Source organism: Coturnix japonica, chromosome 2, assembly GCF_054131305.1.
Source record: "Coturnix japonica strain WE chromosome 2, WE-NBRP24, whole genome shotgun sequence".
NCBI lineage: Eukaryota > Metazoa > Chordata > Aves > Galliformes > Phasianidae > Coturnix > Coturnix japonica.
The window spans coordinates 26,148,419-26,171,077 of NC_140664.1; the positions used below are offsets into that span (position 1 = coordinate 26,148,419).

General features: G+C 42.4%; 1 protein-coding gene across 4 annotated transcripts in view; it reads right to left on the bottom strand.

The window, feature by feature from the left end:
- The window catches only part of PKIA (cAMP-dependent protein kinase inhibitor alpha), a 35,680-nt gene extending 14,375 nt beyond the window's left edge, over positions 1-21,305 (bottom strand). Inside the window, exon 1 of one of the 4 annotated variants that reach the window (XM_015855875.3) lies at positions 21,168-21,305. The gene's annotated coding sequence lies outside the window, so the exon portion shown is untranslated. Of the gene's footprint in view, positions 1-20,650; positions 20,831-21,167 lie in introns of those variants that run through there. The other 3 variants (XM_085537265.1, XM_085537266.1, XM_015855873.3) reach the window with 3 other exon arrangements.
- Between the last annotated feature and the right edge of the window lie 1,354 nt (positions 21,306-22,659).

Below are 22,659 nucleotides of genomic sequence, written 5' to 3' on the forward strand. Positions count from 1 at the left end.
TATAATCAAGAGAAGAAATCTGCATGTGAATATTCCAAGTTGCAATTCATTATAGGGCAAGACTCTGCTTCTTTAAAATCACATGATGGGTGTCATGAACTAGAGGTAACTTTGTGCTGCCCTTTAGTAGCTGTCCTGTGTGACATTCAGTCCCTCTGACCTCAAACCTCAGTTTTCTCATTATGACCCTCTAGTGCTGCTGCAGCAAGGGCAGACCAACGTGTTTTGTTTTCTTATTGCTTGCTCATTTGGGAAGCTTCAGTTAATTTATTTCTGTAACAATATGTAGAGCAATATAAACACAAGGCTCTTGTTAAAGCATCAGTCAGTCAACCCAGGAGGGTCAAATGCCTCACTGTGTGCCAGGCAGAGGGGACAAAGGAAGGTCTAATAGTACAAAGGAGATTTTAATGAAAGGAAATATCTTACGTCATCCCCTTTTTTTTCCCTGTCCATTTTAGCATGCTCAGCAGCAGTTACGTCTATAGAGAGCAATGCATCAGTCCAGCACCAAGGTAAAAAGAGAAAAGATGTTTCCCAGACCCAGAGAAAACAGATACAAGGCTTGAATTAAGGCCCCCTCAGAAGTACATCTGCCCACACACTTTTAAAGGGAAAACGGGAACATAACAGCAATTTCATAATGTTTACAAGATCCCAAGTCTTTGAGATGATGACTTCTTTTAAAAGAAGCACTGTCATACAATACATACATTATATTCATGCCAAGAAATGCTATTCAGGCAATCTAACACAAATTGTCTGCAGTCCAAGCTCTAATTCTAGCACACAGCACTGTCAGAGCATTTGCTGAGTACTAAGAAATGTTAAAGCCTAAGAAGAATCCAAACATGCAAATCTGAACATGCAATTCTTACATACATGCATAAAAACAATAACATGTAATGAAGTGCAATCCATGTTTTCTGCATATGAGCTAAGGCATCCATATGCATGAAGAGATCGAAGACCTTCACGCTGCACAAAGTTCTCAAGGAAGGAATTCATGTCATCAGATCACATAGAATCATAGAATCACCAAGGTTGGAAGAGACCTAAAAGATCATCCAGTCCAACTGTTCACCTATTACTAATAGCTCCCACTAAACCCTCAACACAACATCCAGCCTTTCCTTGAACACTTTCACACCAAACCTAAGGCCCTCCCTCTTTTTATCTACCTGCTGGTGTACTGTGGATGACAAAAGAAGTACCAGCTGTCTTCTTACAGGAAGAATGTATGCGTGGGTAGAATAGTTTCTAAGTCTTCCGGTTCTGAAATCCTGGCAATGGGAAAAGGATTCCTGAGAACTAGAATCACCCAAAGGTGTGAGTTTCTGGGAATCATACTTTCATCAAAGGTCAGGTGCCAGAATAACCTCAGAGAAAGAAGGTAACTATGTGTGTGAGTTGATGTTGCTTCACAACTAAAGCATCAGGGAAACACTCATATGGTTTGTAAAGTCGCCACAACAGAGCTGCCTCGCAATGTAAAAGACCTGACTTAGAAATAAAGAGAATAAAATAAATAGAGAAACTGAGAACCAGTGTTGAAAAAGGGCACATATATAGGCAGACTGTGATAAGGAAGCACATAGAAATAAACTGAAGTGGACATTAAAACTGAGCAGGAAGAAACAATCAACATCAAGTCTCTCCTGGCACGTAGAGACAATTTTTACAACCATTATTCCTCCTTGCAAAGACCTTGGGATGCTGACAACCAGTTCTGAACCTCTCTAACCGTAACTTAGTGTAGATGAAAATGGGGAGTACTACAACACCAGAGGAAAGTATCAGAAACTAGAAGAATTTCCCAAACAAAGATTGAATTGTATTATCAAGGCTTTTCTGTATTAGTATGGACAAGTATTAGTTTTGTAACTGAACAGTTTCCTGTACTTAAACTGTTAAAAAGTTCACATAAGGTATGTTTCCCTTTTTGCTTATAAATGCAAATGCTTGTAGCACTCAGTCTCCTTTCACCTTCACAGCCGAGTCATCACAACCGTTCAAAGGAGTTGTCTGAACTGCAGGCAAACTGCAGGAACTTCAGTTATCCCAAGCGATGGCAATTCTACCAAGCCCTCCCACCTAATATCCAGCACTACAGCGAAAGTAAGAAAAGCAACTGTAGGGAAACATAATAATAGGGAGATTTTTACCTGCTGTTAAGAGTTAAAGGTTAACTGTACACATGCTGGTCTATTCTGTCTGATCTGTACATCAACAGCCTATGTCCAGCTTTCCGTCTGGCAGACACTACAGTCCACGGTTAGGAGGGACTTCAGTGCCCAACCGTTTTTCCATGCAGTAATGAGGAAAGAAAAAAAGGAAGATGCACTTCAAATATGATATTTTGAAGCATGCATAGGATTTACATGGCAAGGTTTTGGTAGCAGGGATCTGTAGGGATGGTCTCCATGAGCAGCTGCTCCACGTCAGATCAAAGCCAGCTCCATCTGCTCCCAAAGAGACCCACTGTTGCCAGAGATGATCCATGAGTGATGCTGGGTGTGCTCTGGGAGGGCAGATTTAAGAGAGGGGGAATCTGCTTTGCAACAGCAGCTGGGAGAGAGGAGTGAGGAATGTGAGACAAACAGCTCTGCAGGCACTAAGGTCACTGCAGAAGGAGGGCCCCGCGGTATGAAGCCATGATTGAGCAATGCTTGGAGAGCTGCAGTCTGCGTGAAGGCCAAATGGGATCAGTTTGGGAAGGATGGCATCTGTGGAAGGGACCCCATGTGGGGCAGAAAGTGACTGTGCAGAAGCAGCAAAGACAAAATGCTATGGACTGACTGCAGCTCTGGTCTGCTTGGGGGGAGAAGGTAAAAGATGGTGAATGGAGGGAAGGTGTTCTCAGTTTGCTTTGAGTTTTCTCACTGCTCCAGACTGTTATTAATTAGCAATAATTGCCTGTGCAACATATTTTGTTCCTTCTTTAAAAAGGCAGAGGAAGTGTGAGTAAAAAGTGCAAGGAACAGCAGAGAATGTTAAGGTCAAAGAAGGAAGGGGAGGTGCTCCAGGCACCAGAGATGCCCAGTTTTCACAGGGGTGGCTGTCAATAGCTTGGTCAGCTATTGACTGTACAGGGCTGCACAGGGCAGCCCCCAGCCCCTCTTCAGAGGGCACCAATGCAGCCCCCCCCATTGCCAATACCCTGACACCAGCACACCAACAGAATTCACGTTTATCAGAAGATACTGTGCAGATATAAATGGACAAGAGAAGCAGTTAATAGGCATTTCAGTGTATTTTTTAAACTTTACTAGCTTGCTGAGACTGCTCTGCTGTCACTTTCTTTCTTCTTCAAACTAGGAAATCACAGGCACATAACCTTGTTATTTACTTGTCCCTGATACCATGTAGCTGATACATGACAGTCTCATTCCAAGTGAAGGCTATGTGTCAACTATGCTAATAGCATAAGCAATAGATAAGGCATTGTTGTCTACGCATCAATCTGTAACATCACAGTCCAGGATATTCTCCATGTTCCCAGTCACAGAATCACAGAATGACCCGGGTTGGAAGGGACCTCAAGGATCATGGAGTTCCAACCCCCCTGCCTGGCAGGGCTACCAAACATACACATTTACTAGATCAGGTTGCCCAGGGCCCCGTCCAACCTGGTCTTGAACACCTCCAAGGACGGGGCATCCACAACCTCCCTGGGCAGCCTGTTCCATGGCCTAACTGTGATCGTTGTAGCTAGCTGTGATTTCTATAAGCAACAAAAGCAATGTGGTTTTCCCAAGACTGAGGCCCTTTTTTTTTTTTTTCCACATGAGAGAGGACAAAGACTCTTTTCTCCGTTATTTTAAATAACTTAAACATGAGATTAGTCTTGACATTTTTAGGTTTCTGTACCAGAAGAAAGGTGGAGGAGGAGTACATATCAGCTTTTCAAGCCTAGAAGCAGCTTCCAAGAAAGCTTTCGCTACAGTAACAAAATTGAGTTCACACCACATTATTCTGCTGGATTCTGTCAGAAGAGCAAGGGCCAAGGCTGCAAGCCTGGCTTGTAGGTTAAGATTTGGTTAGCTTGTCTAAAATGCAAATACTCCACAAATGCAATCACAGCATCATAGTATCACTCTCGTGTGGGTTGGAAGGGACCTTAGAGATCATTGAATCCAACCCCTGGGATTCGAGCCTCCTGTGTAGCAGAGCGGCACTTCTACTACTTGTGCCACAGGGGGATTCGAACCCAGGCTCCGGTGTTGCAATGCGGCATTCCTACCACTGCGCCACTGGGGCACACCTAAAGTTAACCAATAAGTTAAAAGAACAAGTCTAGCAAAATCACAGCAGAAAACAACAAACCAAAGTACAGCTGCCCATACGCGAGTAGTGTGCCAAGTTCAGGTTAATGACCAGTATGCACAGAGGCTTGTTTTCCATTTCTTGTGGCCAAAATGAGATATTACAAAGGATTTCAAGCTTCAGATCTGATTAAGAACCAGCCTTTACAAAAAATATCTTAGGGTAAGCAGTGAAATAAAATGGCAAACCCAAACCTTTTATCCCTTTGGAAAATTCGATTTATTGTAATGTTGAAATGTAGGACAGAACCCATGAAATTTGTGTTAATTTCAAGATGTGCTGACATTGATGAAAACTATAATTTCAATTGAGTCAGAAATTCACCTATAGTGCTAAAAACATTAAAGGAGAAAGACATCTTTCTCTCTGCTGTGAAGTAATAGATGCTCACATTTTCTGACCGAATTGAATTATAAACTTCAGTGAATATGTGCTTGGTAGGCAACCTTTAGATAAGTAAATTTTGACTGATTTTTTTTCTACCCTTACTTTGAAAGAGTTTAATGCTCTGTATCCCAACAGCAGTGCCCTCTGTGTGCCAATACATTTTTGGGAAGCACAACATACCTTTCAGTCATTTGACTCGTAGGCTGTATCGATAAACTTACCTGTAAGCTCAAAGAGAATTTGGCTGTTTACTTACAACTCTACATTAAATAATGCAATGATTTCTGAGGTCTGTTAAAGCTATTTTCAGGTGAATTATTCTCCTGCTTTGTAAACCTCACTATACTGTTGAAGGAGCTATCAGTGCTGATGGGATCAACAGAGCGTGAAAGCAAACAATCCACTTTTCCTTACCAAAAATTAAATACAATGGATTCTTTTTTCTTTAAGAATATAAAACTAGACTGTAGAGAGTCTAAGCGTAAAGGTGCTCAATCTCTGAGTCTGATAATCAGAAGATGGTATTACTAGAACACAAGATTAAAGCGAAGAGCTATGCCGTCCTTGGGACAAAAAATAGCACAGAATATGACAGTTACCATACATACTATGGGAATATAAGAATAAAGGAGTTTATTAAAACAAACAAACAAACCCCAAAGCCCTGAACCCCAGAAAACAAACAACAAGAAAACCACCACCACCACAAGAAACCACAGTGCAGTCCCAGGGAAATCAAATGAACTACAGTTCTCATATTCTCAATACTACCTAATCCCAAGCAAATACTTTATAAAGCCTATTTGAGACACTCGCAACTGACTTTCTAGTTAACTGCTAACTTGAAAGATAACAAAAACCACACAAGCAAATACTTTACAAAGCCTATTTGAGACACTTGCAACTGACTTTCTAGTTAACTGCTAACTTGGAAGATAACAAAACCCACACAGAAACAAAGAGAGTATCACAGAAAAAACCTCATAAGCTGAAGAAAACATACCAGCACCTCTGATTTGAGGCAAATATAGATGGTGATCACGTTGTCAACACAATCTGTTTCAATCTGATCATTAAGCATGTAAGCACTCCCGTGACCTCTACTAAAACTGCATAAACTTTCTATGAAACTGCAAAGTATTACATCTTTTAGATGCTATGGCAATAATAATCAAGTGCTGCAGAGCTAACACTTACCACTGTGAGACAATTATTGCTCCACGTGGCTTTACATTAGGCTTTCTTCTTTTCTTCCTATTAATCTTGGGCACTCAAAACCAACAAGAATAGGGCAGAGATGGTCTACAAACAGAACTGTACCTGATACTAGAGAATATTCTTAAGAGTTCAAAGGCTGTTAAGATACATGCAGAATAAGTAGCTTTTACTCAGTACTCTGCATATACTTTTCCTTAAAGCAGAGACAAAAACATGATATTGCAAGATCATTCCTATTTGCCAAGCCTGAGCCCCAAAAGCAGTGTTGATTAGCAAATATCAAATAAATGAGCACAGAATCTAGTACTAATAATCCTATACTAATTTTGTTACAAAGAAGGAAGAATTATAAACAAGTAAAATCAAAGTATAAGCTAAGTAGTACAGGACAATTACACTAGAAATCTGTGTTCTATGTTAAGCAGCCTCTTCATATTCTGCTGCTACGGGCAATACCAGCAAATATATCTTCTTTTCTGATTTTTTTTTCCACTAGCTATCCCTAATAAGACTGTGCAGAAAGCCTTCAGGAGTTGTTAAAAGTGAATATCCCCGAGGAAAGGAAACTACAATGTCCAGAACAATGTTGGCAACAATCACAATTATGAAATGCCATCGTGTTCTACAGTTCTTGCTTGATTTCTGTTGTTTCTTGCCCTACACCAGCACAGTTTGAATGCTGAATTATGAACAGTTATTAAGTGTACTCAAATTTAGATCTTGAGATTGCTTCAGTCTTCAGATTTCAGCATGTGATGGAGCTTTTCTTGAATATATTCTATGTGGGTGGAAATGACAGAAGAGCAAGTTTAGCTTGCAGTGCTTGTTATCACATATCTATTTGTATTTTTTCTGCATCAGAATAAGATATGTTAAATGATTACAAACTCAATAATGCATACATTTGGGAAAGGTTAGTTAGTTTGCTTCTCATTTTCTTAGTGTCTATTTCACTTTACAAGTCAATCAGGGACATACATGTACAGCTAGATCCCACAGGGAGTATGGTCAACTTATATCATTGTTCACCTACTCTTTTCATAGAGCTACATACAGTTCGAAAATGTTTTCGAACATTCCAATCTCAACAAAAGAACTGTAAAAGCAAAGGGTTCCGGTTTGCGTACAGGTCGCTTAATCCACAATGAGCGAGTTCAAAATGTTGTCGCTATTATCAACATCGTGTCATAGATGGAATAAAGTCCCCATTCACACACATAACTGAATCTCATTAGGATGATTCCCTGCAATTAGTTTGGCCTGCTCTAGAGTTGCTTGATCCCAATACATACTTAAGTAATCAAATATTTTATTTTTGGTCACTCTTAAACATGTTTATAAAACCAGATTATAGTTCTACTTGCTGGAGGATAACAGCTGAGGTTTAGAATGAAGTTGATACTCCTTTCTATCCTGCTACAATACAAACTGTTAACATTACAGGCCAAAGCCACTAATCTACAAAAGATTAATCTATAACACTGAACCACAAAGGCTGAGAGCTCTGACTTCTCACAAGGCAATCTGTTCTTTCAGCCTGTGGTCTCAGGCAATGATTACCTCGATCTCTACTCAGAGGCCGAGGCTGTAAGCACTCACACAGCCTGCAGGAACCAGTCACTGAAAGATCCAACTGGGAGACTGAGGCAGCATCTATTAAATTACAGTTTGCATAATTAGGCACGGTAAAGGCCACCTCATCTTCTGCAGAAAGACCTGTTAATTACTTCACTGTCTTCATTCTGCTGCCATTTCTTCTCCTGAAGGACAAGCTGACATTTACCTCTTTCTTTTCCCTCTGCACTTACATCAGCCTATTCCTCTTTTGGAAAAGGGGAGCAGAAGACATTGGTCCCAGTACTCAATTAGAAATATGCCCCTTGATATTTTTAAGCCCAAAACGTTGCTATAGGTTGAGTAACCATTAATGTTTGATTAATTAAGGTTGCAGAAATTGAAGTATAATCTGATACAAAATTAATGCAAAGCGTTCTCAAGATACCAGTTTAATTATCTTTACTGGGGAATTTTCACCGGTGGAATCCTCATCAGATTCTACCAACACAGTAAAAATACTTAATTTCTCAAGAGAAGATGAAAATTTCCATTTTTAACTCCCAAATTTGTAAGAACACACACACACTTTGGCCTTGAGCTTGATGATAACTGGAAGAGGAACACTGCTATGTATTCTACTACTAATACCTATGCATAGTCTATATAATAAAGTCTTTCACCACTACCTGGGTAGTGCAGTACTGGAGGCAGAGTTATGATCTCCATTCTGAACTGGCACACAAGTAACAGACTTATGATTGCACTGAAAGGCTCTGAAACACAATCTTGTTTTAAAATCAAATTTTGAACCAGTTAATTAAAAAAAAAAAAAAAAAAAAAAAAAAGCATTAAAAATTTCATCTGATACCATCTGAAAAAATGTACTTTTTGCAGTGGAGTTTCTTCACAGTATACTGACGTTATGAACTAAGAAAGACTTGGAATAGTATGAAGCAAATCACTCAGACATGTGGGTCCGGAGCACAGCACTGACCTTTGTCTCTGTCCCTTATGGAACCAAATAAATACATTAGAAAGGGGAGGGATACAAGAACAGACTGAGCTGGAACAGCCAGAGGCCAAAGACAAAGGCCTCTCATACTGAGTTCTGGCCACAGCAGTGAAAAACAAATAGTTTATAAATTTCTTTGTTGGTGTTGTGTGTTTTTAAAAGCTGTTTCTTAGAGCCTCTTCGTGAGAGTTTACTCATTTTAATTGCTGACGTTTTTTCCCCTCGTTTCTTCATCTTGTGTTTCTCATGCCATTTTCAATAATTAATTTGAAAGATCCAGCCAGCATCCTCAGAGAGCAACTTATACAAGAGGTTTTCTTCATTCTACTATGTAGCACGCATCTGGCACAGCTGGTAGTCTTCTGTTTTCACAGCAGTTTTCATTTTATCTACTCCAAGGGAAGTAGGGAAGGTAATGCAATGCTAAACTGCCCTCTTGATCTTTAGGCAACATGCTGATGTCTGGAAGAATATTACCCTGTTGTACATGGAAAGAGGAGCTGCCTGGGAGAACAGCCTGTATTAAAGTTCAAGATGCAAAATGACAAATGAAACAAAGTTCATATTGTCCAACAGAAACAGAGGAGAAGGAACCAAGACATACAATGTAACCACAAGGGATTAATGAAGGCAAGCAAAGTGATGAGTCACTTGGAAAGAAAGAAATGCCCAGTTTCGGTGTTTTAACAGTTTCATAGGTTTCTAGTGAGAAAGTGATAAGTTTGGTGGATTTAATACATGAAGCTACAATGAAGATAAAGCCAGATGGCTGTAAACAAATTCACAAAGGCTAAATGTAAACCTTTTCCCCCTGCTGTTTAGAGACCAGGAGCTGGAAAAAAATATCACAAACATGACAGGAAAAAGAAAGAAATTTAAAATGCATTTTTCAGAACCTTTGTCAGCACACTCATGTAAAAGCTCTTTCCTAGCTTTTTATTAAACCAAGGGCTCCTGTAAAATAACTACCAGGAGACTGCTCAGATCTTTTATTAACTTTGCCACATAGACAAACACTTGGGAAAAAATGCGGTCTATATTACATAGAAAAAAAACCAAACATAAAAATCTCCACAATGTCACAGAAGCCCTTAAGATAGCTGAGAAACCTTTAAGATAGCTGAGGAGAATGTGTTATGTTTGTGCTGTCTTTGAACTCACCTAACAAGCTGTAGTAAGCCCTGCTAAAAGGATATTTAGAGTGCTGTAGATAAATTGGCTGTATTTAAACAATACCCTGACTACTTTTGAAGAAATAACTCACATTTCTTTGAATACATCAAAATGTTCCCTTTGCTTTTCTTTTTTGCTTTGTGTGTGTGTGTGTGCGCGCTGGGGGAGGGGTTTCATGGAGGAGAAAATGTTAAGGGAACACTTACCAATATTGCAGAACATTGAATAGACTGAGTAAAAAAGGGAATGCCATTTATTACTGAGTACATATTCAACACACAGATTGCTTTGGTATTTAACGAGGAGATAAAAACCTCTTGTAAGTAATCCATTTTTAGAAATCCTTTTACAGTGAAGACAAAAGCAGCTGCTCAGTCTGGGTCAGCACTGACCGAAACACTACCACGTACTTGTTGGAAGACATTTATCACACCTCTATGACAGGTACAAAAACATTCCAGTGAGTAAAACATGCTGTGAATGTCACATACCACATGCTCTGCTGCAACTGTTGGCTGCCATGTTGCCTGGCATTCAGAACTAACCAGCAAACCATGGCAGATCACTTAGTAGATGTGTGAGGGTTGGTAGACATCAAGGCAGGGAAAGCTTAAGTAGTCTGAGGAGAAAGTCAAAATTATTTCATCTGATAATAGAAAGCATCACATCAGAAGAGCACTCCTAGTAGCCAAGACTATGAAGGACAAGTTGGCAAAGCCATTTCATCTCCCTCCCTCACGGCACCTAGCAGAATGTTTGGATGTTTGAGATAAGTCTCACATGTGCACTCTTCCTTCATCTCAGGGTAGATGAGAAAGCACAACCTCTTCCAAGCAAGAATGGAAATAGGAATATTGCCAAAACAGGTATTTTTATTAGAAAGCCAGCAAAGAAAAAGGCAGCAGTACTGCTCAGTACAGTAGTAGCAATAGTGTGACTTCTATCATTTGGAGATGATAGAAACTCCTAAAAAAAAGTTTGCTTGTAGAAAAATGCAGCGGAACATGCTACAGAACAGTAAACAAGATTCCAGTTATGTTACAATTGCACACTCCACAAGTACTGTGCAGATTTGTCATGATTAAATCTTAGGATGAGAACTAGGCACTCCCATTCCATCTACACCATCCCAGTTTCCATGAGGGGGGGAGGGGGGAGGGGGGTGTGAAAAAGGTTGTTCAAGTAGGTGTGTTGCAGATGATTCAAGTACAAACACTCAGCTGGGTATTTCAGAACTTATGTCAGTCTTGTGCTCAGAGATGTAAAGATTTTCAGATGATGAAGGATCCTTTATGAGAAACTAGTTAATGTTAGATATAGCAGTGTGCAAGCTTTTCCCACACGAAACCAAGCAAGTAGCTAAAAAAGCCAGGATGTACTTCAGCTGCATTCAGAGATCTTGAGATAGGCGGAAAGTCATGGATAGCGGTCTATGTTTTTGGCTATGGCTCTTTTTCAGAGAAAGAGTTGACAAAAGCTAAAGATGTACTGAAATCCCTGGCAACAGTTCAACAGTCTAATATGAAACTGTCTCGTGTTCAGTGTTCACAGACATGGCTTAAATTAAAATGAAGATTACAAGGTTGACTCCCGTTCCATACAAACAAAATCTGAGCAACTAAACCTGTCTCCTAGGATGCCTAGAAACAATGAGGTACTCATACACTCCCAAGGCTCAAAGAATGCACGGTGCTCAGTGAGTGGCTCAGATCACACAACCAGGCTAGCAGAGGAAAACTGGTCAGATCTGCGGCACTCTCCTTGCTCTAGAGAGAAATTAATGCAACATGCCACAGGAAGACATGGTCATTTGGATACTGATCCCCAAACTGATTTGTAAAATAACATGCCACCAAGGAAATACCAACTACAGACTCAGAAAACCTCTTTCACTGACAAATTCAGTAAAGAATACGTTGGTGAGATTTGGCAAAGGAGTATCAATGTCTGATTTAGCCAGACCAAAAAAGAGAAAGGAAGGGGGAAATAACAATGAAGAATGGACCTGGAGAATCTAGCCAACCTACACAAAATACACTGGTGTAGTGAGCTGTCCCACTAAAGCAAGTACTTAAGAAGCAGAGCTGCAGCCTGTAATGGATAAACACCCTTCAAAAATTGCTTACATGAAGCACAGAAGTGACAGGAAAGAGAATTTTCTGTGCAGAAGGAAACAGCATGGCCCAGTGTGCTGCAGCAGCCATCAGACATCAGTGCCTTTTCCTAGAGATTAGCATAAATAACTCCCTGCTCTGCAGTTCTACTCACAATACGTCTGTGGGAAAACAGTGTTTAAGCCACACTTTTCATTCCGTACTTGTCAATGAAAATGGAAGGGCTGTTAAGTGCTTTGAAGTCTTCCACGATCAGAAGTGCAGCACAAATAATACAATTCTCCAAAATCTCAGAGAGGGAAAGGAAAATAAATCATTCTTGCTCTCTGGTTTGTATGGCAATTATGTAAATGCGAAGAACATAAAATTGAAAAGTACCCACTTCTAGAAAGACAATTAGTGCCTAACCCAAGTATCTTCATGCAGCTCCTTCCTTCAGCACTAATGAAATCATTCCCCATTATTAGCTGTCTGTATATTAAAAGCTTATTGCTATATCTATATATAATGAATATAGAAGCATTAGTGAGGAAGTGATGTCACATGCTTTTAATTCCTTACACACAGTATCTGTGCTCCTCTGGATGTGTGGCTATCGTGTTTGTGTTCTATAAATACCCTTGCTGTGTGTGTGAACTGCAGGTTGGTGTGATACTTTCTGTGGAGGTTGTGCGTCTCTTTTTCACCATTTATCAGTGTTCGTGCTTCTGTGAAACTCAACAGAACGCTGCCATAGCCCCGCACAAGCCTTATAGCATCACATTTGCTATAGCTGCAACAACGTAACTCCAAAAGGACATGCAGGGTTGGCAATGTTCTTTTTGCATGCTTTCAATCAAAGTGAATGACAATGGCATTACATAAACCTTTACTGCCTTGTAATATTGTAGCTGCCATTCAACAGATCAACACTTGAAATCTACACACAAAAGAATTACTCAAGAAATCCTCCAGCTGTTCAGATAATTCAGGGCACTCCTTGCTCAGGATCAATATTCTGCTTGGAAAAAGTTTGGTGTCGGTCTAAGAAATGAAAGGAAATATAGGCAGCCTGTACATAAGCAAATATATGATGAAACGTGCTTATCTCACTGACAGAAAGCTCTGGTGTCCTCAGGCTTTTAAGGCATGCTGTAATCAATATTGATAAGCCTTGTCTCTTCCTCAAGTTACACAGGTTCTATGCTCACGCGTGCTCCATTCACATCTTTTATCACGTTTTAACACCACGAGACTCTATAAATAACAGTTAATTAAAACACAGAAGTCTATTTTTGGGCTGTTTTACATTATGTCTGGCTTTTTGAGTATGATTCTTTTTTTCCCATGTGCTCCAATTCTTATACACGAGTGGATCCTTCTCATTCATTTCTGGATCACCATGTCTATACTCACACATTAGCCCAGCTCCATAAACTGCCATCATCCCCCTATTACAACAGATCTAATGAAATCACCTAGTAAGACACAGAAAAGGAACAGCTGTTTAACATTTTCCACATCAGGGCAATTAAAACGGTCCCTAATTTAACAATCAGGTAACAAATTTAAGGCAAAATGGAGACTTGCTTCCTTAAACTCCACATACACCAATTCATACTGATGCCAAAGTACATCATGGAGGCTGAGAATGTGAATCTGAGTAACTGAACACACTCAGTGCGGACATTATTTCTCCTGAAATTAAATTGTAGTGGAAACATCACTAGAGCTCACAAAAAATATTCATCAATGGTACCAAGTGCTTGAAGACTCCATAAAAAAATTATTACTTAATACATAATGGAGAAGTAATTCATATATTACTTCTCCATCTATTCTTTACTGAAAGCTTGCCAGCAGCCTTACTTCAATAGCAGATTCTGTTATTACAGGTTAGCTTTGTACTAATATGCTAGAAAATCTCTTTCAGAAAAGTTAGAGAATCACAGAATCACAGAATTATCAAGGTTGGAAAAGACCTAGAAGATCATCTAGTCCAACCATTACCAATACTTCCTGGCTAAATCATATTCATCAACACAACATCCAAACGTTTCTTGAACACCCCCATGGTCGGTGACTCCACCACCTCCCTGGGCAGTGCATTCCAATGCCTGACTACCCTTTCTGAGAAGTAATACTTCCTAATGTCCAGCCTGAATCTCCCCTGGCGCAGCTTAAAACCATTCCCTCTAGTTCTGTCACTGATTACACGAGAGAAGAGGCCAACCCCCAGCTCACTACAGCCTCCCTTCAGGAAGTTATAGAGAGCTATAAGGTATCCCCTGAGCCTCCTCTTCTCCAGGCTGAACAATCCCAGCTCCCTCAGCCGCTTCTCATAAGGCCTGTGCTCCAGAGCACGTTCATCTTAGACAGCCTGAGCAGACAAATGATAGTCAACATTGTAGGGCAAACAATAACTTTATTCGCTCAGAGCAAATAAACTCAGGAGATCCTATAAGTTTTTGCTCAACGTATATAAAACACATCATTCCTTTTTCTGCTACATATCTTTTTTTTTTTCCAGTGTGTAGCAGTACTTTCTTGGAATTCACAAGAAACACACAAACACCAAGAACATACTGTGCCTTAAGCAAGAACTTCAAAAAGCTTAAGAGCAGCACAGTCTGTTTACTCTGATCACCTTTTAAAGTTCACATCCCAGCGAAGTGTGCTGCTTTAACATCAAGAATTGTTGTTTTCCCTCTCGTGGATAGATGATTTTAAAGTAAAAAAACACATGGAAAGCATTTCTAATTTCTAGTTTGATCAGACTGTACCAAAGCAAACAAACAAACACTAAAACAACAAACTAACAGAAAAACAACAGAAAAAGCTCACAAGTCTAGAGTTAGGAGAATTACATACTAGGCAGACCTCTAGAAACTCTTCGAAAGCGAAGCTGAGAATTCAAGTCGCTCTTCAGATTGGACAAAAAAACCACAGAATTGATAAAACATGTACTTAGATTAATTCAATTTAGTCAGTTTGGAACAGGCTTTTCCATGAAAAAATAAATGAATAACAAATAAATACATCAGGAGATGCCTTGATCAAGAGCATAACTTCTAAGGTTATTCACTTTTCCTTGCCATAAAGTGCAATAGCTCAGCTCTTGAGTCTTGGCACAAAGGAGTTCAAAGCAACTGAGGTCAAGACAGAGCATTGAGAAGTGGTGTAATCATATGTTTCGTGGTTCTTCGGGTTGATCAGGTATCCAAACAGCTGCAGCCATTTTCACACAACACCTTGTACACAACTCAATGACATGTTTGTGAGAACACTGAAGACCACAGCTTTGACTCTCCTACAAAGATGGCCTCTTTCCTACCTATGAACAATCAACGGATTGAACAAAGATGCTGAACATGAAGCAATTTAAGGCTGCTACCGAAGTAATAATATCCTTTACCAATATGATCCACAGTATTTTAAGTGAGGTTTAACACGTACTATAAACAGTCTCATGGAAGGACCATTAATAAGCATCTGTGCTATTTTAAAACAACAGGTGGTGAGATCGTTTCACCACAGTTATGTGCTCACCATATGTGTAAATGGAAATTCTGTAGGAGGTAGAAGGCAAACGAGAGAATAGTTAGCAAATATATATATATAATTATATAGATATATTAAGATATACATGATCTCATTAAAGCTGCAGCACATTTTACAGGCTAACTAACAGCTGCCAGGATAACTTCAATGTATTTTGGAGTCATTTGGGATAGTTTCTGGAACAAAGATATGACAGAAAAGCAGTCAAAGACTGTATGTTGGGGTTAGACCTATTTGTCTATCACTTCTGATGAATCACTGGGGCACTAGTGCAGAAAACAATGCACAGCTGTTCAAAACACCAACTACATACATTGAAATACTTCTGAAACAGGATAAGTTAAACTGCTCGTGAAACCTGAAAAGCCAAAGAACAGTTAAAATAGCCAATTTTAACACTCAGCTTAATAGTGATTAGAAAACAAATTCTACCAGAGAGAACTACACATGGGAGGCCATGGGAGTTCTTCCCCTGGTAGGACAAAAGAGCCCTTTAAAATTGATTCACTAAAAGAAAAAAAGATAGAAATACCCTGGAATCATTTTACTACCACAGAAATGCAATTAAACTAGAAACGCAGCGTACTGTCAGTATGCTAAGGAGCACAAAGACCACTATTGTATCCTATCGGATATACAATAAGAATTAAGAAAAAGCCTGTTTGATCTTGAATTTGCCCAGGATATTTGCACCAACCCTCCCATATGAGATTCCACTTTGCTACTTTTCACACTGAAACATTTGTATGTAAACACATGGGTATTCTATTGAATCTTAAAGTTCTTAACCTACAATGTCTTCTCCATTTCGACACTATTTTAATCGAGACATTCTGTAACGGTATAAACCACAAGACTTTCTTGACACTAGTCTCTCAATGTATCATGAAATTGATGTGATTTTGTTCATGTTTGTGTTGTCTCTCTTCATCAAATTGCTTTCCCCAAAAGCATACATGAGCTGTCTTCTTATACCTCCATACTTGTGTGCCCCGGTGGCGCAGTGGTAGGAATGCCACGTTGCAACACCAGAGGGCCCGGGTTCGAATCCCCCCTGTGGCGCAAGTGGTAGAAGTGCTGCTCTGCTACACAGGAGGCTCAAATCCCGGGGGTTGGACTCGATGATCTCTAAGGTCCCTTCCAACCCGCATGAGACTGTGATATTGTGATACTTCAGGTATTAAATCTGTGTGCTTAGAATCTGGATTGTGAAGTGCCATTGTATTATCCACAAACATTTAGCAGGTGTTAACAAATGTCAGTGGTTGCAATTTTTTCTACATGGAAGACTTTAATTACACCCCGTTGTTTCACACTCACTTCCATGTCAGACTCTGTTGTGTGAGACTGCCCCTCTGCTGCCATCTGTCATACAATAACAAAGTATAGCGGGATACTGGAGGAAAGGTTCAGCCTCTACTGACAGTCGCCTCTGATATCATGGGCCAACATAGTAAAGTAGAAGGCATTACTTTTGGAGCAGCCTCCAGATTAGGGATGAACAAAACTTACTTCTAGCAACTGTTACTTCTGCATTTGACTGACTACTCACATAAAGACTTTGTACTGGCCACAATTAAAGAGTCTAACAGAGGGTTCACTTGGGTAGTAAGAGACTAGATATAAGTTGATGGCTGGCATTTAGTTCCCAAGTGAAAGATTTCCTCACCTGGAAGTACCAGTTACATAAAGGGCATCATTTGAAAGCATTTAAACATTTTTTGTTATGGAGACAGTAAGCTAAAATACTGTTTGCTTATCTCAAGTGTGTGCATGTGAGTGCAAAAAAAAAGATATCTGTCTATTCACGTTCTATTACAGTCTCTTTTTATCCTAGACTGTAAGGAATTCTTAGTTTGGGGAAAATACACCAACTCCAAGCCTTGTAACAACATTACTCCAGAAGGAAAGCTCTCCCGTTAAGAGAAATTTATTAACTAAACTTTCATTTCAGCCTTGCAAAGGATTACAAGGAAATCAAACCGTCATTCTTTCAAGTGCATTCAGGGTTACTGGGTTATCCAGTTTGGTCTCCTACAGAAACAAGCTTCATGCAAACCTATCAGTCTGACCAAGCTCATAAATTTGGTTCAACGAACCTGTTGGTATAAAGGCTGGCTGTGGCTTAGAAAACTGAAAGATAATTAAGCTCCTACAAATTCACAGAACTAATTTAGATGAAGAAATTTAAACTAGCAGAGCCTCAGAGAAAAAGGCAACTAAGTCTCAGCTGCTACCCAGTCTGTCCAGCATCAACCAGCTGGCCAAGTGGTTCTTGCCCTTCTGCCAGGCAGCAGGGCTCCTGCCCCAGATTAACCACAACACAGATTGTTTTCTTTGCTTGGCAGAGGGATGGAAGTTATTGTAACAGAAGGTGGAAGAGGAGTTCAGTAAGAGAAATGCATTTACATCAGTGACAGTGTTCAACTAGATTAACTAAATACACTGATCATTATCCACACATTTTTTCCCCTGTCTACGGACACGTGCACCCTTCCATTTGACATGATTACACCATCTGTCTTTGATGCACACATAAGATAAAAACAGAAGCAATTCGAGTTTTCAGCATCAAACCAACCAGATGTTCTATGGTAACAACTCTTCATCAACCACTCCTCCCTCCCTGCCTCCATGTTATTTTAGAAAGCGTCAACATTCTTTTGAATCATTATTTACATTTGCGAGGAAGCACAAACAGCTATATTTACTCTGCTAATGTTTTGCCAACACTAGCAAGAACTCGTACCACTCCACATTTACAGCAACAGAATGGGAAACCATTACTTGATGCTTTATTCAAGAAAGGAATGGACTCAATATAGAATGGGTGGACTAATACGAGAAGTAATAACCAAACACAGAATCACAGAATGACCTGGGTTGAAAGGAACCTCAAGGATCATGTAGTTCCAACCCCCCTGCCTGGCAGGGCCACCAAACATACACATTTACTAGATCAGGTTGCCCAGGGCCCCGTCCAACCTGGTCTTGAACACCTCCAAGGACGGGGCATCCACAACCTTCCTGGGCAGCCTGTTCCAGGGCCTAACCACTCTCCTAGTGAAGAACTTCCCCCTAACATCCAACCTAAATCTTCCCTCCTTCAACTTGGATCCATTTCCCCTAGTCCTGCTATTATCAGCCCTTTCAAAGACTTTACTCCCCTCCTGGTTGTAGGTTCCCTTCAGGTACTGAAAAGCTTCAATGAGGTCACCCTAAACAAATAAAAACAACCACAGATGCGTGATAACTCAAGCTCTTAATTGTTTTACATGAAAAAAGTAAATGTTTGGTAGGTGACAGATACAGGTGTGATGGAATGGGATATTACTTTCCCTGGTTTAAAAGGTATACAGTGGATGCACCATGGCGTGCTTAAATAGGGTTTATATGGGGCCACAGTTAATGACTAGAATAACTTGCATGGGCCATACTTAACAATTGATCTACAGAGGGTAAAAATCCATCTGTTGAAGTCATTTTTGACACCGTAGTTTACCAGCCATTCTCAGTTTCTGCCTTGTGAAGCCTCGGTTGTCTTTTATATTTCCTCTCTCTGTAATCATCATCCCTCTGCCTACCCAGCAACAGTGCTGAGGCAAACAGATGCATTTAAACATCTTCCCAGAAATAATGGCAACAGATCAAGCAACTGCCTGTTACCTCCGTATGTATTAATTTTATCACCATGCCCAGGGCCTTCAGCCACAACTGAGGAACCACAGCTATCACTATTACACAAGCTGCTCAATAAGCACACAGGATAACGGGATCCTTTACAAGCGTGCAAGTAAATAGATGCCCAATAAAACAACATTCAGGTTCTAGTATCCAGTCTCTACTTTTCAGTAAAGAAAAATAAAAATCTTATCCTTCCCTCACTACAGGAACAATCACTATTTTCACTTAAAAACTGGAGCATGCATATCCAGCCATTATCCACTGCTCCATGCAGACAGAGCTCACTCTAACGATCCACCTACACATGCCATCCCCAGCCTCCTATACTGACATGCCATCTTTGGAGCAACCTTTTCCAGAGCAGAAGAACAAAACAAAACAAAACAAAACACACCAAACAGATTCAGGCCAAGCAAGTGCTGCTCCTTTCCTGCTCTGATCTGAAGGAGTGCTCAGGTAATATACTTCTGTGTGCATTCCACAAGGAAGGTGCAAGGCCACCGACTGAGCTACACTGCTGCAAGTGCTCTCATTTTTTAACTCAGAATTATAGAATTGTTCAGGTCAGAAAAGACCTTAAAGATCATCAAGTCTAACCACAGCAATACAACCCTAACTCTAACAACCCTCTGCTAAATTGTGTCCCTGAACAGCACATCCAAATGGTTTATAAAGACATCCAGGGATGGAGACTCAACCACTTCCCTGGGGAGCCTATTCCAGTGCTTAACAACCCTTTCTGCAAAGAAGTTTTTCCTGATATCCAACCTAAACTTACCCAGGCACAACTTGAGGCCATTTCCCCTCATCCTGTCACCAGTAAGAAGAGACCAACTCTGCTATCCCTGTAAGCACCTTTCAGGTATTGGAAGAGGTCTCCCCTTAGCCTCCTCTTCCCCAAAGTAACCAGCCTCGGTTCCTTCAGCCTCTCCTCACTGGGCATATCCTTCAAGCCCTTCACAAACCTTACTGCCCTTCTTAGGATCTTCTCCAGCACCTCAATACCCTTTCTGTACTGAGGTGCCCAAAACTGAACATGGTACTCGAGGTGAGACCTCACCATGGCAAAGCAACTTGCTGATTCTTCTGTTTACTAAACAAAGGCATTTACGTGCCACTGGTATTTTTGTTTCAAACCACGCGTTAGCTGATGGAAACTGAAAAATGGAGAGAGCACAGAACCATTTCGATAAAAGGTCTGGGGTTCCAGCTCCCCATTCATTTCAGTTTCCTGCAAAGCGACTTCCAAATCCAGGTCGGTCAATGACACGATGGGCTCCGCAGCCCTCCTACCCCCAAGATGTCTCCCCTCCACCTGCAGAGCTACGCCGAGCCCGCAGCGCGGCCCTGCACCTGTCGCAGCCCCACGGCCGGCAAAAGAACCCTTGGCAGACCGAGCAGCGGGCAGGGAGCTGGCAGCGGGCCGCAGCCCGGCGGCAAAAGATAAAATGCAGCGCCGAAGCGCTTCGTCGGGTGGCCCCGTTGCTGTAAGAGAAGGAAGATGGGAGCGGCGGCTCCGTTGCCGTGCGCGGGCCGCAGCTTTCCTCGCACAGGAACGCTCGGAGGAGCCTTGAAGCCCGCAGTGCCGAACCGCAGCCGCTCCGCCGTGCAGCGCTCGCCCCCGGCAGTCCCCGCTCACCTTCCCAGCGGCCGGTTCAGCGCATCTTCCTCCCTCCCGCCCTTCTTCCCCTCCCGGAGCCGCGGGCCCGTCGGCACCGTGCCCGACGCTGCTCCTCCCTCAACTAACGACAGCTCCCACGAACGCTTCACCCCCACATCGCTCCGGCAGCTGCTGCTCCTAAATTCACGGCGCTCCGGCGGCATGAAGTCATCCTCCCCGCCCCCTCCCCGGGCCGCCTCACTCCGCTCCCGTCGCGGAGGGGGAGGCCGCCCCCCGTTCCGCCGCCCGCGCCTCGCGAGTCCTTCCCAGTCCCTCCCACCCGAGGGACAGCGCTCCCTCCATTCTGCAAGCGCCACGATGCATGGCGGCATGCGGGAAAGCGGCATGTCCCCCCACGCGGGTGACGGGCTGCGGCCGGGGGTCCCACCCCAGGCCCGGAGCTCGATGGGCCGCTCCGCCCCGCTCCTGCCCGCCCCTCGCGGGAGTCCCTCAGCGCGGCCCCCGCGCTCCTCCCCGCGGCTTGGCCGCACCGTACCGGCGAAACGCGGGGTCCCGGAGCCGAGGGGCGGACTCCCGCGGGGAGAGCGGTGCTGTTCGGTGTTCGCTATTCGGAAGGAAATCCCGCTGTAATTCGTGCCTGTGTGTGGGCGACCGGCTCCCCCCGCTCCTCCCGCCGCCTCGGGGCGCGCAGGCGCTGCGTGGCTGTGCCCCCAAATGCGGCTGTGCCCCTAAATGCGGCTGATGTTCCCTGTGTCGGGGGCTCCCGCTCTGTGCCTGTGGGATGAAAAAGGGCATTGCATCAAGGTCACCGGGACGCGGGGGTGTCCTGATATTTTTAATAGCCGCCAGTGGGCAGCGAGGCTATTTTTGTTATTTATAGAGCGCTGTGTGTGTGTGTGACCCATTGGTGAGGAAGGCCGGATCCCTGTCCCATGTACAGGGTGAGTGCAGCTGTGTTGCTGCACAAATAACACTGGGCAGCCCTGGTTGGGCTTGTGGCCAAGACACCCTGGTCCCAGAGCTCTTTGTGTTCCGTAAGCAAAGCAAATATGGAGAAATTGTCATGGAACAGCTCCCAAAAACATGATGCTTGTGAGCACAGGTGTCCCCAGGGCACTTTCTTTCTGTGGAGCAGGTGGGATGAGTTGGGAACACCACAGGTTTTGTGCTGGTGAAGTCTGAAGCAGGAGCATTGCTCCTGTTGCAGCCTTGGACTGCTGGGAAGGTCCTCTAAAGTGGCAGAGGAAAGCAGGGTGGGGGAGAAGAGCCTTGCTAAAATAAGGACGTTCATCTCTGTCTCTCAGGTGGAACAGAAGAACTAAAAGCCTGACTTCCCCTTTGGAATTTCCCCTTGTCTGTTTTTAGCACAGTTATGGAAAGGCTTCAGACTGTGCCATTATCTTTGATTCCCCGTGCCTGTGCAGTTCCACAGTTGCACTAATTTGGAGCTGCTCCTGTTTACTCCCTGCCTTACTATTACATTGATTGCTGTTGCAGATCTGAGCGTGCTGAGCTGGCTGCTTATCAACACTGATGCTTAATCTCTGTTTACAGTTTGTTGGGTTACATGATTAAGCTCATCAGGCACGCAGAGGAGCCCAGGGGCATATGGGCAGGCAGGGCTGTCCCAGGGGGAATGCCCAGCCGCACAAGCAAGCCATAAGGTCTCTAGGTCACCTCATAGGCTGGTGGGTTTACTGCCTGGGGGAGTAGGGTATGATACAGGATGCATCATAGGAAGAGCATTTGGGGATTGTATGAGGTTTGTTGTGGTGTGTTTGGAGACAGAGAGCAGGGCAGGATTACACTGCTCATACCATCTCTCTTTGCGTGAGTGTTTGTGTCTCTGTTATCTATGAGACTGACCACGTGTGTATTTATATTTAGTTGTGTATACATACAAAGCGTTCGTTTTTGCCGGTTTGGAGTACATGCTCATAATTGCTACTGGCTGGACCTCAGAACGTGAAGGTGTGGCAGCGTTGCTTCTGCTGGGCTGCTGGATTCAGCAACGCCACTTTGCAACA